We start from the raw sequence: 14,797 nt of genomic DNA on the forward strand, positions 1-14,797 counted from the left end.
TAATATTAAATGTAATATATTTTGTGGTACTTTGCGGAATTTTATTTCAGATTAAATTATTGTGATGTGTTTATTGTATCATTGCTGAGGACCCAGATAGCCTTATCCGATTGTGCAAAACTAAACGAAATTCTGCTACAAAATCTAGTCAGCAAAATGACACCATATTTGAAACAGAACCTGACTTGTCAGTTTCTGCTAACAGATTAACAACAATATGATATCGCTTTATGCGGCAGAACCTGCAGTACATTTGTAGCAGAAACGCAAGTGAACCTGCAGCAGATTTACAGCAGGAACGCAGTAGACTCTGCGGCAGAGCCTGCAGCAGATTTGCAGCAGAAACACAGCAGACTCTGCGTACTTGATTTAAATGTCTTACGCCGTATGACGCATGCGCAGAACGATAAACATGACGCCGTCTTTTAGAACAACGTTAAAGCCACTAGGTGGTACATCGTTTAAAATTGTATTAATTATAATATCTGAAAATTTTTAAACATATAATGATAAATATCCAGAAGAAATAACGTTTAATTGACGTTGAGGGAACAACGTATTTACCCATAACCAATTCGAAACGGTTGAAAACAAGGCATCTTTCTAACATTTTTTAAACGTACGTTGTATTCTCCAAGAGAAATAACGTTTAACTTCCGTTGATGAAGCAACGTTTTTCTCCACAACTAATATGAAACGGTAGAATTGATGGAATCTTTCTAATGTATTTTAAATATTGATTTTTTCTATAGATGCAACGATTAAATAATGTTAGCACAACGTTTTCTTCGTGAACTGAAATTATGTCAAGGAAACAGTTCAAATATTGTTTTTAGTAATATTTATTCAAATGATTAAAAAATTGTAATTTATAAAAATATTTAACAACAAAGATTTTTAGGATTTAATTCGAAATAAAAAATAATGTAAGGTGATTTTCAATAACAGTTGCATATTCATCAAAATTGTAACGATATATCATATGCTAACGTAGCTTAGTGGTTAAGGTGCGCGCCATGTTAGAAATTCTTTCAGCTATTTTACGATTTGTAGCCAATTCCAGGAGAAAGGAGACTCGAAGGATCGTCCGCTGTGCTTCTAGGATGCAGATTATTATAGTGTGTAAGATTCGATGATTGATAGAAATCAATATAAAGACAATTAATTCATATAGATTACGTGTAGGAGGAAAAACCTGCTGCACGCAGGTTCGCGTCCAGCCATCTCCTAATATTTTTTCTTTTTTTTTTTTAGTAAAAATTGATTGTATAATGATAACTTATAATATTTTGTGATTTTAATGCAAATTTAAGTGTTAAATTATTCACGCGATTCAATTTATTCATCCTAAAATTTTTTCAAGCGGACAAAAACGTTAAATTAACCGTTGTGTAAACGTTAAATCAACCGTTGATAGAAACGTGGATTTTGGCGACATAGGGCACGTTGTTTCAACTATAGATAACGCGTTAAGAAATTACGTTGATTCAACATTTTTGGTTTTATTGGGTAACATTTTAAAGAGCGTACATAGAGTAACAAATCCTGCTTTGTTTTTGTTTTGAATCTGCTGTCAGAGCCTGTACTGCAGACTCTGTCGCAAATCTGCTATAAATCTGCGCTCAGGTTATGTATACAGATTCCGTTTTGTTTTTGGCGCCATTCTGCTAGAAGACTAGTATGTGCTGGTTCTGACGGCAAATACCAAGTCAAATGTTTCTATACTTGATGGCAATCTGACAACAACATTTGAGCACTTTTGTTAGCAATCTGCTGCCAATCTGCACACAAAATGTTATCTGGGCCCAGATAGCCTTATCCGATTGTGCAAAAGTAAACGAAATTCTGCTACAAAATCCAGTCAACAAATTGACACCATATTGGAAACAGAACCTGACTTGTCAGTTTTTGCTAACAGATTAACAACAATATGATATCGCTTTATGCGACAGAACCTACAGTACATTTGTAGCAGAAACGCAAGTGAACCTGCAGCAGATTTACAGCAGGAACACAGTAGACTTTGCGGCAGAGCCTGCAGCAGATTTGCAGCAGAAACACAGCAGACTCTGCGTACTTGATTTAAATGTCTTACGCCGTATGACGAATGCGCAGAACGATAAACATGATGCCGTCTTTTAGAACAACGTTAAAGCCACTAGGTGGTACACCGTTTAAAATTGTATTAATTATAATATCTGAAAATTTTTAAACATATAATGATAAATATCCAGAAGAAATAACGTTTGATTGACGTTGAGGGAACAACGTATTTACCCATAACCAATTCGAAACGGTTGAATACAAGGCATCTTTCTAACATTTTTTAAACGTACGTTGTATTCTCCAAGAGAAATAACGTTTAACTTCCGTTGTTGAAGCAATGTTTTTCTCCACAACTAATATGAAACGGTAGGATTGATGGGATTTTTCTAATGTATTTTAAATATTGATTTTTTCTATAGATGCAACGATTAAATGATGTTAGCACAACGTTTTCTTCGTGAACTGAAATTATGTCAAGGAAACAGTTCAAATATTGTTTTTAGTAATATTTATTCAAATGATTAAAAAATATTTAACAACAAAGATTTTTAGGATTTAATTCGAAATAAAAAATAATGTAAGGTGATTTTCAATAACAGTTGCATATTCATCAAAATTGTAACGATCTATTATATGCTTACGTAGCTTAGTGGTTAAGGTGCGCGCCATGTTAGAAATTCTTTCAGCTATTTTACGATTTGTAGCCAATTCCAGGAGAAAGGAGACTCGAAGGATCGTCCGCTCTGCTTCTAGGATGCAGATTATTATAGTGTGTAAGATTCGATGATTGATAGAAATCAATATAAAGACAATTAATTCATATAGATTACGTGTAGGAGGAAAAACCTGCTGCACGCAGGTTCGCGTCCAGCCATCTCCTAATATTTTTTCTTTTTTTTTTAGTAAAAATTGATTGTATAATGGTAACTTATAATATTTTGTGATTTTAATGCAAATTGAAGTGTTAAATTATTCACGCGATTCAATTTATTCATCCTAAAATTTTTTCAAGCGGACAGAAACGTTAAATTAACCGTTGTGTAAACGTTAAATCAACCGTTGATAGAAACGTGGATTTTGGCGACATAGGGCACGTTGTTTCAGCTATAGATAACGCGTTAAGAAATTACGTTGATTCAACATTTTTGGTTTTATTGGGTAACATTTTAAAGAGCGTACATAGAGTAACAAATCCTGCTTTGTTTTTGTTTTTAATCTGCCGTCAGAGACTGTACTGCAGACTCTGTCGCAAATCTGCTATAAATCTGCGCTCGGGTTATGTGTACAGATTGCGTTTTGTTTTTGGCGTCATTCTGCTAGAAGGCTAGTATGTGCCGGTTCTGACGGCAAATACCAAGTCAAATGTTTCTATAGTTGATAGCAATCTGACAACAAAATTTGAGCATTTCTGTTAGCAATCTGCTGCCAATCTGCACACAAAATGTTATCTGGGTAATAATATGAAAAAAGTAGTAAATTTAAAGTAAAATTTTGAGAAAAGAAGGACTTGCAATCAGTTTGGACTGAAATTCTTTAGAATATGAGGCTGATAGTTTACAAATATTATGACCAGAACATCTGGAAGCTTATAATTATGAAAATACTACCTATTTATCATTTTTCATATTATAGGCATACGGTAGATAAAAGTAGGAAATTGACAGCAGAATTTCTTAGAAACTGAGGGTTCAATGATATTCTCTGTGGTATTTCCTAATACAGAATGTCCTGAGGAAGATAAAAATAATCTTGGTTTGGCAGAGGATACGCCAGAACTCACTGGTGATGTTGAAACCTAGAGTTCATAAAAATATGAAAAAAGTAGTAAATTTAAAGTCAAATCTTGAGGAAAGAAGGGCTTGCAACTCAGTTTGGACTGAAATTCTTTAAAATATGAGGCTAATAGTTTACAAATATTATGACCAAAACATCTAGAAGCTTATAATGATGAAAATACTATCAACTTTAGTTTTTTCATATTACAGACATACGGTAGACAAAAGTAGGAAATTGACAGCAGAATTTCTAAGAAACTGAGCCTGCAATGATATCCTCTTTGGTATTTCCTGATACAGAATGTTCAGAGGAAGATAAAAATGATCTTGGTTTGGCAGAATATATATCAGAACTCAATGGTGATGTTGAGACCTAGAGGTCAAAACAATATGAAAAAAGGACTAAATTTAATGCCAAATCCTAACAAATAAAGCACTTCTAACTCAGTTTGGACTGAAATTCTTTAGAATATGAGGCTAATAGTTTACAAATATTATGACCAAAACATCTAGATGCTTATAATTTTGAAAATACTACCAATTTATTATTTTTCATATTACAGGCATACGGTAGATAAAAGTAGGAAATTGACAGCAGAATTTCTAAGAAACTGAGGCTTCAATGATATTCTCTGTGGTATCAAGAGACACGGTAGTGTCTCGACGGCAAGTACATATAAAAGTAGATAATGACATGTCTATACCGCCGAGCACTACCGTTAACTTATTATACAGTAGGTTTGGCCGCCTCAATTTTCAAATCGAATTTTTTCCGTAAATGATCCATTGTCATGATTTAAGTAAAGCTTTCCTTAAATTAGTTTGGAACAAGCTTTCATTTAAGACCATGAACATTAAAAACGGTTCATGCAATTCAGAGATCTCATACTGAGTTAGCTATATATATATCGAAAATTGAGATTCTTCTCCTTCATAATCTTTTTCTTCTTCTTCTCCAGCCAGAGTGTATGTCTCGGGCTGAAGTTGGCTGCTTAACGTAGGTTTAGTGACGTCAGTAGACGTAAACGTAAATATAGTTGCACACAATCGTAAACAGTGTGTCTGTGTATGTATCTCAGCGATATATATTTACTTTGTTTATTACGGTAAATCAGGTTAAGCTGCAAGTTTGACAGTATTAACCTTAAAATAATTTGAGCCAAATTTCGTTATAAATAAATGAAAAAACAATATTAGACTGTTCCTATTTGAATCCGATGAGGTTATACTCATTAAACGAATTTTTTACATAAAGGAATCAACAAATTAGATAAGCATAACAATGAATTTTATAATATTATATGTAATATATTTTCTGGTTCTTTGTGTGATTTTATTGCAGATTAAATAGTGATGTGTTTATTATCTGACTGCTAAGGGTCGAGCTGTGTGGAGTGAAAGATTAAAATATAATATACACCGTGTCTCTTGATTGCTGAGGATGAAACTACGTGGATTGAGTTGCTGAGGATAGAGCTGACTGGATGAAGTAAGATTAATATTTATATATTTTTAACACTGCCAAGAAGAAGTATACTGTCATCATTTATGTGCATCGGTGATTATCCAGAGTATATATAAATTGCAAGAAATTGTTAAGGTATTTGAAAACCATATGCTAAACTTCCAAGTATTGAAATCATTAACAAAATACATATTTAACTGTTTCTTTTCTTTAAATTGATGTGGATTTCAACTGTCCGATAGGTTATCATACTGGGGGTGAATAGAGTTGACTGGATGAAGTAAGATTAATATTTATATATTTTCAACACTGTGCCAAGGAGAAGTATACTTTCAACATTTATGTGCATCGGTGATTATCAAGAGTATGTTAATTGCAAGAAATTGTTAAAGTATTTGAAAACCATATGCTAAACTTCCAGGTATTGAAATCATTAACAAAATACAGTTTTAGTTGTTTCTTCTCTTTAAACTGATGTGGGTTTCAACTGTCCGATAGGTTATACCTTTGTCAAGAATTAGCAGCATAAATGTGACAGTAATTGGTGCTAAAAAGAAATGTGGTATGCAAAACGACAATGTCACCTTTAATTATATGCTTTGATTGTAGTTTATTTAAAGCTTTGCGAATTGCTTGTCCAGTTATGCCCCTGTATCACCCCAAGCAGCTGATGGAATTACTGAAGTTTCGCAAAGTCAGATGTTGGTAAAAAGTCAAATGTTGATTAACAAATGGAATGATTCATGTTTCTTTAAAATATTATTTTCTTTGAAGAATTGAGATTTTTAAATGATGAATTTGATTTTAGGTTTACTCAGATGTTATCATTTAGTATTTTACAGTCACTGTGCAAGTGTATTATAGCAAATAGTAATACTTGTGCTTTGACTTAAATACATTTGGTACAATTGAATTAAAAATCCAAGGAGGAAGGTTCGCACACATACTGACTATTGGAGTTGAATCAACAATTGGGCTTTTCACTCCTGCATTCTGGTATTAGAAACAGGCAAAGATGCAAGCATTGAAAGATTGGCAAAGTAAGAATAAGCCAATATTCAGAAAAACGTCATCCATTGCTCAGCCATAATTTAAGGATGAGACTCATTGGATGAAATTCTGTAAAATTGAGTTAATAACTGTTGAATGTTTTCCTCTGTTACCTATGCTAGTATTCTAGGCCAAAGGCAGAATACTGGTCATTGGTATATATGGATGAAAAAATGCACGGTTACTCTCAATTGAAAGTCAGTCCAAAAATTAATGGTTTCCACTCCATTTTGCAGCACCAGAAATCCGACCAGTTTCAACAGTGTATAGAAATTAGCGAAACGAACATTTGAGGACTCTGGCACAGGAAATGTTATAAGGACGACTCGCCAATGTATCTCCTATGTCACCTTTGTCAAGAATTAGCAGCATAAATGTGATAGTAATTGGTGCTAAAAAGAAACGTGGTATGCAAAACGACATTGTCAGCTTTGAATATATGCTTGATTGTAGCTTATTCAAAGCTTTGCGAATTGCTTGTCCAGCCTTGCCCCAATATCAACTCAAGTAATTGATGAAACTAGTGAAGTCTGGCAAGGTCAGATGGTGGTAAAAGTCAAATGTTGATAAACAGAAAATGTAAATTAATTAAAACATACATTTTACTTAATTATTTTTATATGTTGAAAATATGTTTATTGATTATGAAAAATTTAATCAAACTTTTATTATAGTGAAACTGAAAACATTAAATAAGTAGCCGGGGCATTAATTATGAAGTTCATTTATGCAGAATGCATTACAAATATCAATAAATTCAATGTGTTGACTGTGATATTTTTTCAATATTAATATATATTATTTTATTAGTTAAGCGCTGCTGTTTCAAAAACTGAGAAGTGTGGAAATTTTCTTTAAATTCTGTAGAAAAATTAAAAGAATTATTTAATTTTTTAAATATTATACTCTTACAAAACGTTATGAAATCCCACAAAAAGCAGACTTCGCCTGTAAAAAAAGGCGGCAAGTACATAAACCATTTAGCATAAATAATATAGTAAAATTATCCAATTAAAAAAAGTAGTGAAATCCAAATATTAGGCAAGTGTATTTTTTCACCTTAGCAAAAGTTAAATTTTTGAAAAAAAAAGGAACAACAAAGTTACTTGCCGGGCCCGTAATGTCCATGCACAGTGAGAAATAGAATCGTCTGTGGTTCGGCTAACTTCACTCTGTATTTTAACATGAAATTTGCTGTACTACGCTATAGCTGAATCTCACACACGATTCAATTTCCCACTGTGCATGGACATTACGGGCCCGGCATGTAACTTTGTTGTTCCTTTTTTTTTCAAAAATTTAACTTTTGCTAAGGTGAAAAAATACACTTGCCTAATATTTGGATTTCACTACTTTTTTTAATTGGATAATTATACTATATTATTTATGCTAAATGGTTTATGTACTTGCCGCCTTTTTTTACAGGCGAAGTCTGTTTTTTGTGGGATAAGGGTTGTAAAAGACACAACGATTGTATGATACAGCTACCACATGAAGATAAAAAATGGATATATTTTAAAAATTTTTGTCGTACAATTCAATTACCGTATATTATGTATGCTGATTTTGAATGCATTTTAGAAAAAATAGAGAATATTGATAATGAGAACAACAGTAAAATGAATACCGGTATAAATATCAAAAGCATATACCATGCAGTATTAGATATTATTTTCATTCAAATTTAAATAAAGAATCATGTATATATCAATTTTATAGAGGAATTAATTGTGTGAAATGGTTTGTCAATGAGCTAAAAAAAATAATTGAACAATGTATATTTAATATAAACATTACTATGAATGAATTAACTAAAATAAAAAAGTTAGAATTTTTTAAGACAACAAAATGTCATATATGTGAGAAAGATTTTCTTGAAAATGATAAAAAGGTAAAAGATCATTGTCATTTAACTGGTATATTTAGAGGAACGGCACATAGTACATTTAATTTAAATAATCGTGATTCCCATATTTTACTAATAGTGTTTCATAACTTAAGTAATTATGATGCGCCTTTTTTAATAGAAGACATAGCTTTATTATTAAATGCTATTACTAAAGTAATTGCTTTAAACACTGAAAGAATTGTTGGAATTATGAAAACAGTTAAGATTCATGAAAACAAAAAAAATTTACAAATACGATTTATTGATTCATACAGATTCCTAAATACATCGCTTAGTAAACTATCGCAAACATTGTGTAAAAATGATATGAAAATTGTGAGAGAAAATTTTATGAATAATACCGAGTTTGTATTAGTTACGCAAAAAGGTGTGTTTCCATATGATTATCTTGACAATTGGGATAAATTTGAAGATACTACATTACCAAAATATAAAGATTTTTATAGTGAATTAAGTTTATGTAATATAACATTAGAGGAATATGAACATGCAAAAAAAGTATGGAAAATTTTTAACATTAAAAATTTAGGTGAATATAGTAATCTCTATTTAAAAACTGATGTTCTTCTATTAGCCGATATATTTCAAACTTTTAGAATGAATTGTTTATCAAGTTATGGATTAGATCCTGCTTATTATTTTACTCTCCCGAGTTTTACCTGGTATGCAATGTTAAAGTTTACAAATATAAAACTAGAACTATTAACAGATATTGATAAGGTAATGTTTATTGAGCGAGGTATACGAGGTGGTATTAGTCAATGTTGTAAGAGACATTCTGTGGCAAATAATAAGTATATACATGATCTTTATGAACCTATGAAGGATGATGTTTATTTAATGTATTTTGATGTTAATAATTTATATGGATGGGCAATGTCACAAGCATTACCATATGCAGAATTCAAATGGGTTGATAATCGTGAGAATTTTGATGTTAATAACACAGCACAAATTCTACATTAGGTTATATATTAGAAGTCGTTTTAAAATATCCGCAAAGTATTCATAATTCTCATATAGATTTACCATTTTGTCCTACTCATGATTTATCACCGGTAAATAGTAAACATAAGAAGCTTTTAACAACGTTATACGATAAGAAAAGATACGTTATACACATTAGAATGTTGAAAACATGCTTAAAACATGGTCTTCAACTGGATAAAATACATCGTACTTTACAATCCAAAAAAAAACACTTTCGTGTAAAAAACAACGGCAAGTAATTTGGTCCTTTCTCTCCACAAAAATTAAAATCCCAATAAAATACCATAAAAAAAAATTTACACAAAATAAATCTCAAACAAAAATACCGGCAACACAAAGAATTGAAATCACTTAAATTCGACAAGTAATTATTTGATCCCAAACAAAAATAGCGGCAACACAAAGGATTGAAATCACTTATAAATTCGACAAGAAATCTAGCGGTAATATAAAGCACTGAGATCGCATAATTTAGGCAACTAAAAAAATGTAAATAAATAATTATAATTATTATATCATTTTTGTATACATACTACTTGCCAGGAGGGGCCAAAAAGTGTAGAGTAGTATATATTTCAATATGCAACTGTAACGAAGATTTAAATATACATAACACTATTTGGCCCCTCCTGGCAAGTAGTATGTATACAAAAATGATATAATAATGAATTATTTATTTACATTTTTTTAGTTGCCTAAATTATGCGACCCCAGTGCTTTATATTACCGCTTGATTACTTGTCGAATTTATAAGTGATTTCAATCCTTTGTGTTGCCGCTATTTTTGTTTGGGATCAAATAATTACTTGTCGAATTAAAGTGATTTCAAATCTTTGTGTTGCCGCTATTTTTGTTTGAGATTTATTTTGTGCAAAATTTTTTTTATGGTATTTTATTGGGATTTTAATTTTTGTGGAGAGAAAGGACTAAATTACTTGCCGTTGTTTTTTACACGAAAGTGTTTTTTTTGGGGATCTCAGAGCTTTTTGTAATATGTGACAAAGATACATCTTAAGAATTTCTTTATGCAAATAATACAAAATATAGTGAAACTCTTAAAGAAAGAATGTGTATTCTAATAAATAAATTTTATTGGAAGGGAATATAAATTGAAATATATAAATAATTATATTGTTAACAATAATCAATTTTATTTAACAATATTAAAAAAGGAAAAGTACAACATTTTAAATACTACATTGAAAAATTATAGCTAAAAACAATGAAAAATTACATATCAACTCGTTATAAATATTTTTGATGAAGAAAGATACAATAATTTTCTAAACAAAAACTATGTATTACGGGATTTTATTTGAAACGGCGCGATACTCAGTGAGAAAATAATTTAATAATGATAGAAACTCATTGTGGAAATCATATCATTTTTAAATAGTTTACTCACTAGATATATTGCAGCCGAAGGCGCTATAATTGCGGCCAATATTTAGTGAAATGGCGTTTTAAACGCAGCCGTGGTGCTAATATTGTTGAACATGTTAAGATGTTTTTACCCATGATAACAACTTTCAACATTTATAAAAGCAGCCGTTAGAGATACGAATAACGTAATATTGAATTAATTAAATTTCCTCAAAGAATATGATAAACGTACCTTTTGAATTTCTGGGCCATGTTTTCTTTTGAACGATATGATCGTTCGCATACAGGGTGTAACGAAACGACCGCCTTTTCTCGTAACTGGAGGTTCGGGGTGCAAACTGAGTGCACTTGTAAAATTTCGTTCGAATCGTTCAAGAGGTTTAAAAGTTATTTCTATTTAAAAATCACCCTTTTTCAGTCCTTTTCGAACGATTTTAACTGCATAATGGAAAGTGGGGAAAGTGAAAAACAATTGATGAGCACCCAGCTTGAATGTAAAAATTATCGATCGCGTGCGGTAATACTTTTGCTATTTAATTCTTTAATCTGGCTATTAGATTAATTTTAAAAATAACAAAATCCTTTATATTACAATTCCAATTCAATTCAGTACAAGCATCATTGACTGATTTGATGGAAAGAGCGAGTTGACGTAATGTAAAGGAAAGTATCAAAAGCTAAGATATCGCGCGAGCGCAATGATAACTTAATAGACAATGCATGAGGGCATTCTCTTTCTACTAACGAAGCTAAAGGGAATGATTCAAAATCAATACATTGATGAAGGAGAAAACTAAACTCACCCATTAAATGTTCTGCAAGTTCCTTTAAATCGAAATTTTTGAAAAAGCTTCAAACTGGCTCCTCGATGATTTTTCCAGAAAGGACACTATCACTGATTTTGCATTTAAACACTTGTGAATTTAAACAAATTAGGTATTAACCTACGTTTCTTCAAAACACTGGAGAATTTGACACTTTTGAACTGTTTGAAGTAGGGTGATTAAGAGTGGTCGAAACGAATTATTGATTATTCTATCTCTCTGTCTCTCTTTTCAGCCTACTTCAAACAGTTCAAAAAGTGTCAAATTAACCGGTGTTTTGAAGAAACGTAGGTTAACACCTAATTTGCTTAAATTCGCGAGTTCTTAAATGCAAAATCAATGAAAGTGTGCATTCTGGAAATCATCGAAGAGCCAGTTTGAAGCTTTTTCAAAAACTTCGGTGTAAAGGAACATGGAGAACAATAATGGGTAAGTTTAATTTTTTCTATCATCAATGAATTGATTTTAAATAATTATTTTTACCTTCGTTTGTAGAAAGAAAATGCCTTGATGTGTTTCCTATTAAATTATCAGTGTAGTCGCGTGACATCTTAGCTTTTGATACTTTCCTTTTCATTCTATCTTCTCCGTCTTTCCATCAATTCAGTCAATGATACTTGTATTGAATTGATTTGGAATTGTAATGAAAAGGATTTTGCTATTTTTAAAATTAATCTAATAGCCAAATTAATGAAATAAGTAGCAAATGTATAATCGCGCGCGATCGATAATTTTTACATTCTAGTGGGGTGTTCGTCAATTGTTTTTTCACTTTCTCCACTTTATTATACACTGTTAAAGTCGTTCGAAAAGGACCGAAAAAGGGTGAGTTTTAAATGGAAATAATTTTTAATCCCCTTGAACGATTCGAACAAAATTTTACACGTGCATTTGGATGGTCACCCCGAACCTCCAGTTACGAGAAAAGGCGGTCGTTTCGTTACACCCTGTATATCCATGATTTATCCTTACGTATCATAGACGTATAATGACCAGTTGCAGCATCCTTGCCGTCATTGAAAATCGCACAATTTACTTTATAAACTTTATCACCCATTTTTAATTTCTCAATAGGTATACCTTCAATGTTTCAGTTTTTAAGAACAATCCAATCTTTAACGTTTTCTATATTTTCAGTTTTGGTATTATATAATGATAATTTAACAATCAGAACTTTGTTAGTAACTGTACTAGCAATTTTTTGCTGAAGTTCCAAAGAACTCATGCAATTACTGCATAAAGAATTCAATAGTTTTTTTCCACTTAGAGAAGTTGCTCTGAATTATTTCTTTCGTGTGCTCCAAGAATTACTTTTGCATAATTTTTTGGGAATTAACAAACTCTTCATACCATCAAATAGCGTAAGTAATAAAATATTATTACAAGATTGGGTAATATCTGTATGACAACATGAAGTACCACATTTTTCCGTTTTTGTTAGATAATGTTGCACAACGCGATTCAAGCAACTTAATTTATCACACAGAGCAGTGATTAAATCACCAACATCATACTGCCGCTTTCCAACAAATTGGATTTCAGCATATTGTCTAATATCAATATTCTCTAAAGATTTATCAAAAGATTCTGTAAGCAAGAATACAAGGGTTTAGAGCATTGCCTGCTCCTATACGAAATAGTACACTTCTAATTGAATAACAATTTTCAATGCATTGTATAACTGCATTTGCGTATGAAGAAATATAATCACGTTTCATTATTCCTCTTATGTATTAATCAACATCATTTACATATAAAGCAATTAATGACAAATTTAGATGATGAAAGTTTTACTTATTACTACAACCTTCTATCCTCATTAAAATTAGTCACCAAAAATTTTCGTAAGTTATAATGTTTCATCTGCATATCTTTACGCAAACAAGTGACTGCTTAGCCTATTTCCCACCATTGTAGATGCCCCTTCTTCTTTCTACGATAACCTGTAAATAAGATAAATTTATAATATAAAAAAATGCTATTTAAGAGAAAATTGGTTTGAATTAAAATTGGATACGTATAATACAATTTTCCTTTCATTTGTTACTTTGCTACTGAAACTTCATCTCAAACATAATAGTACCCAAGCTGACTATTTAAATATGCATACACAACAATTAATGACAATTTTAAATGATGAAAGATCTATTTATTACTTAAACCTTGTATCTTCAATAATTATAGGCACCACAAGTTTACGTATGTTAAGATATTTTTCCGCATATCTTTATGCAAATATTTGAGAGTTTACCCAATTTTCCACTATTCTAGATGCTCCTTCTTCTTTCTGACATATCCTGTAAATAAGACAAATTTATTATATAAATAATGCTACTTAAGAGAAAATTGGTTTGAATTAAAATTAGATATGGACGTATTATACTATATAATTTTCCTTTTAATTGTTGCTTTGCTACATAAAGTTCATCTCAAACATAATATAATTGAATAATTTTATAATATCCACAAATGGCTCATACTCAACATACAGCTGCTGGATACAAATTATTTCTACTCTTTTTTTCCATTCGGATGCTTTTTGTTGCATTATTTAAGAATATATTGCCTGGTAATCATTTTATAAGAATATAATAACAATACAAGAAGCTATGAACCGAAAATGTGATAATATTTAAATTTCCACTACGTGCAGGTCACAAATTAAATTGAAATAAGTATCTCAATATTATTGTATTAGAGTTTATTGATAAGCACCATGTATCACTATATTCCAAACAGAATTCTCCAATATAATCTGAAATTAATACAAAAAAATATATCTGTAAAAACATGAATATATATTTATAAATTTTAATATTTTTGTCTTACAATTTTATAGATCTTACGCAGTGTAAAATACCAGGCCTCTTTTTAGTCGAAATCTAAATTTATCATCCTCCGTATCATTGTCTAATTGAATGATTTTCTAATATCCATAAATGGCTCATACTCTACATAATCACCCCGGTAGCAAAATTGGCTCAAATGATGTAAAAATGACTGGATTTCTGGTCATAATGACGTCATCTCGACCAATCTTGCTACTGGGGCAGCTCCTGGATACAATTTGATAACTTCTATTTTTTTTTATATTCCGATACTTGTTGTTGCATTTTTGAAGAATATATTACCTGCCAATCATTTTATAAGAATATAATAACAATAGTTTAAAATATTAATGGTATATGACTGCATATAAGTATATAAAAGTACTTATATAGATTCAATTTTTAAACATACTGTGACGCTACTGGCTATCCTTGGCAAGGTTGCCAAGTCCGCCATCTTGAATAGTACTACGCTCTATAGTAAGTGAATTTTGATATAAGGAATGCAGACTGCACAAAGTGTACTG

Source organism: Prorops nasuta, unplaced genomic scaffold (genome assembly GCF_024137725.1).
Source record: "Prorops nasuta isolate Cenicafe-Biocafe unplaced genomic scaffold, Cenicafe_Pnas_1.2 PNAS00013, whole genome shotgun sequence".
In the NCBI taxonomy this organism is placed as follows: domain Eukaryota; kingdom Metazoa; phylum Arthropoda; class Insecta; order Hymenoptera; family Bethylidae; genus Prorops; species Prorops nasuta.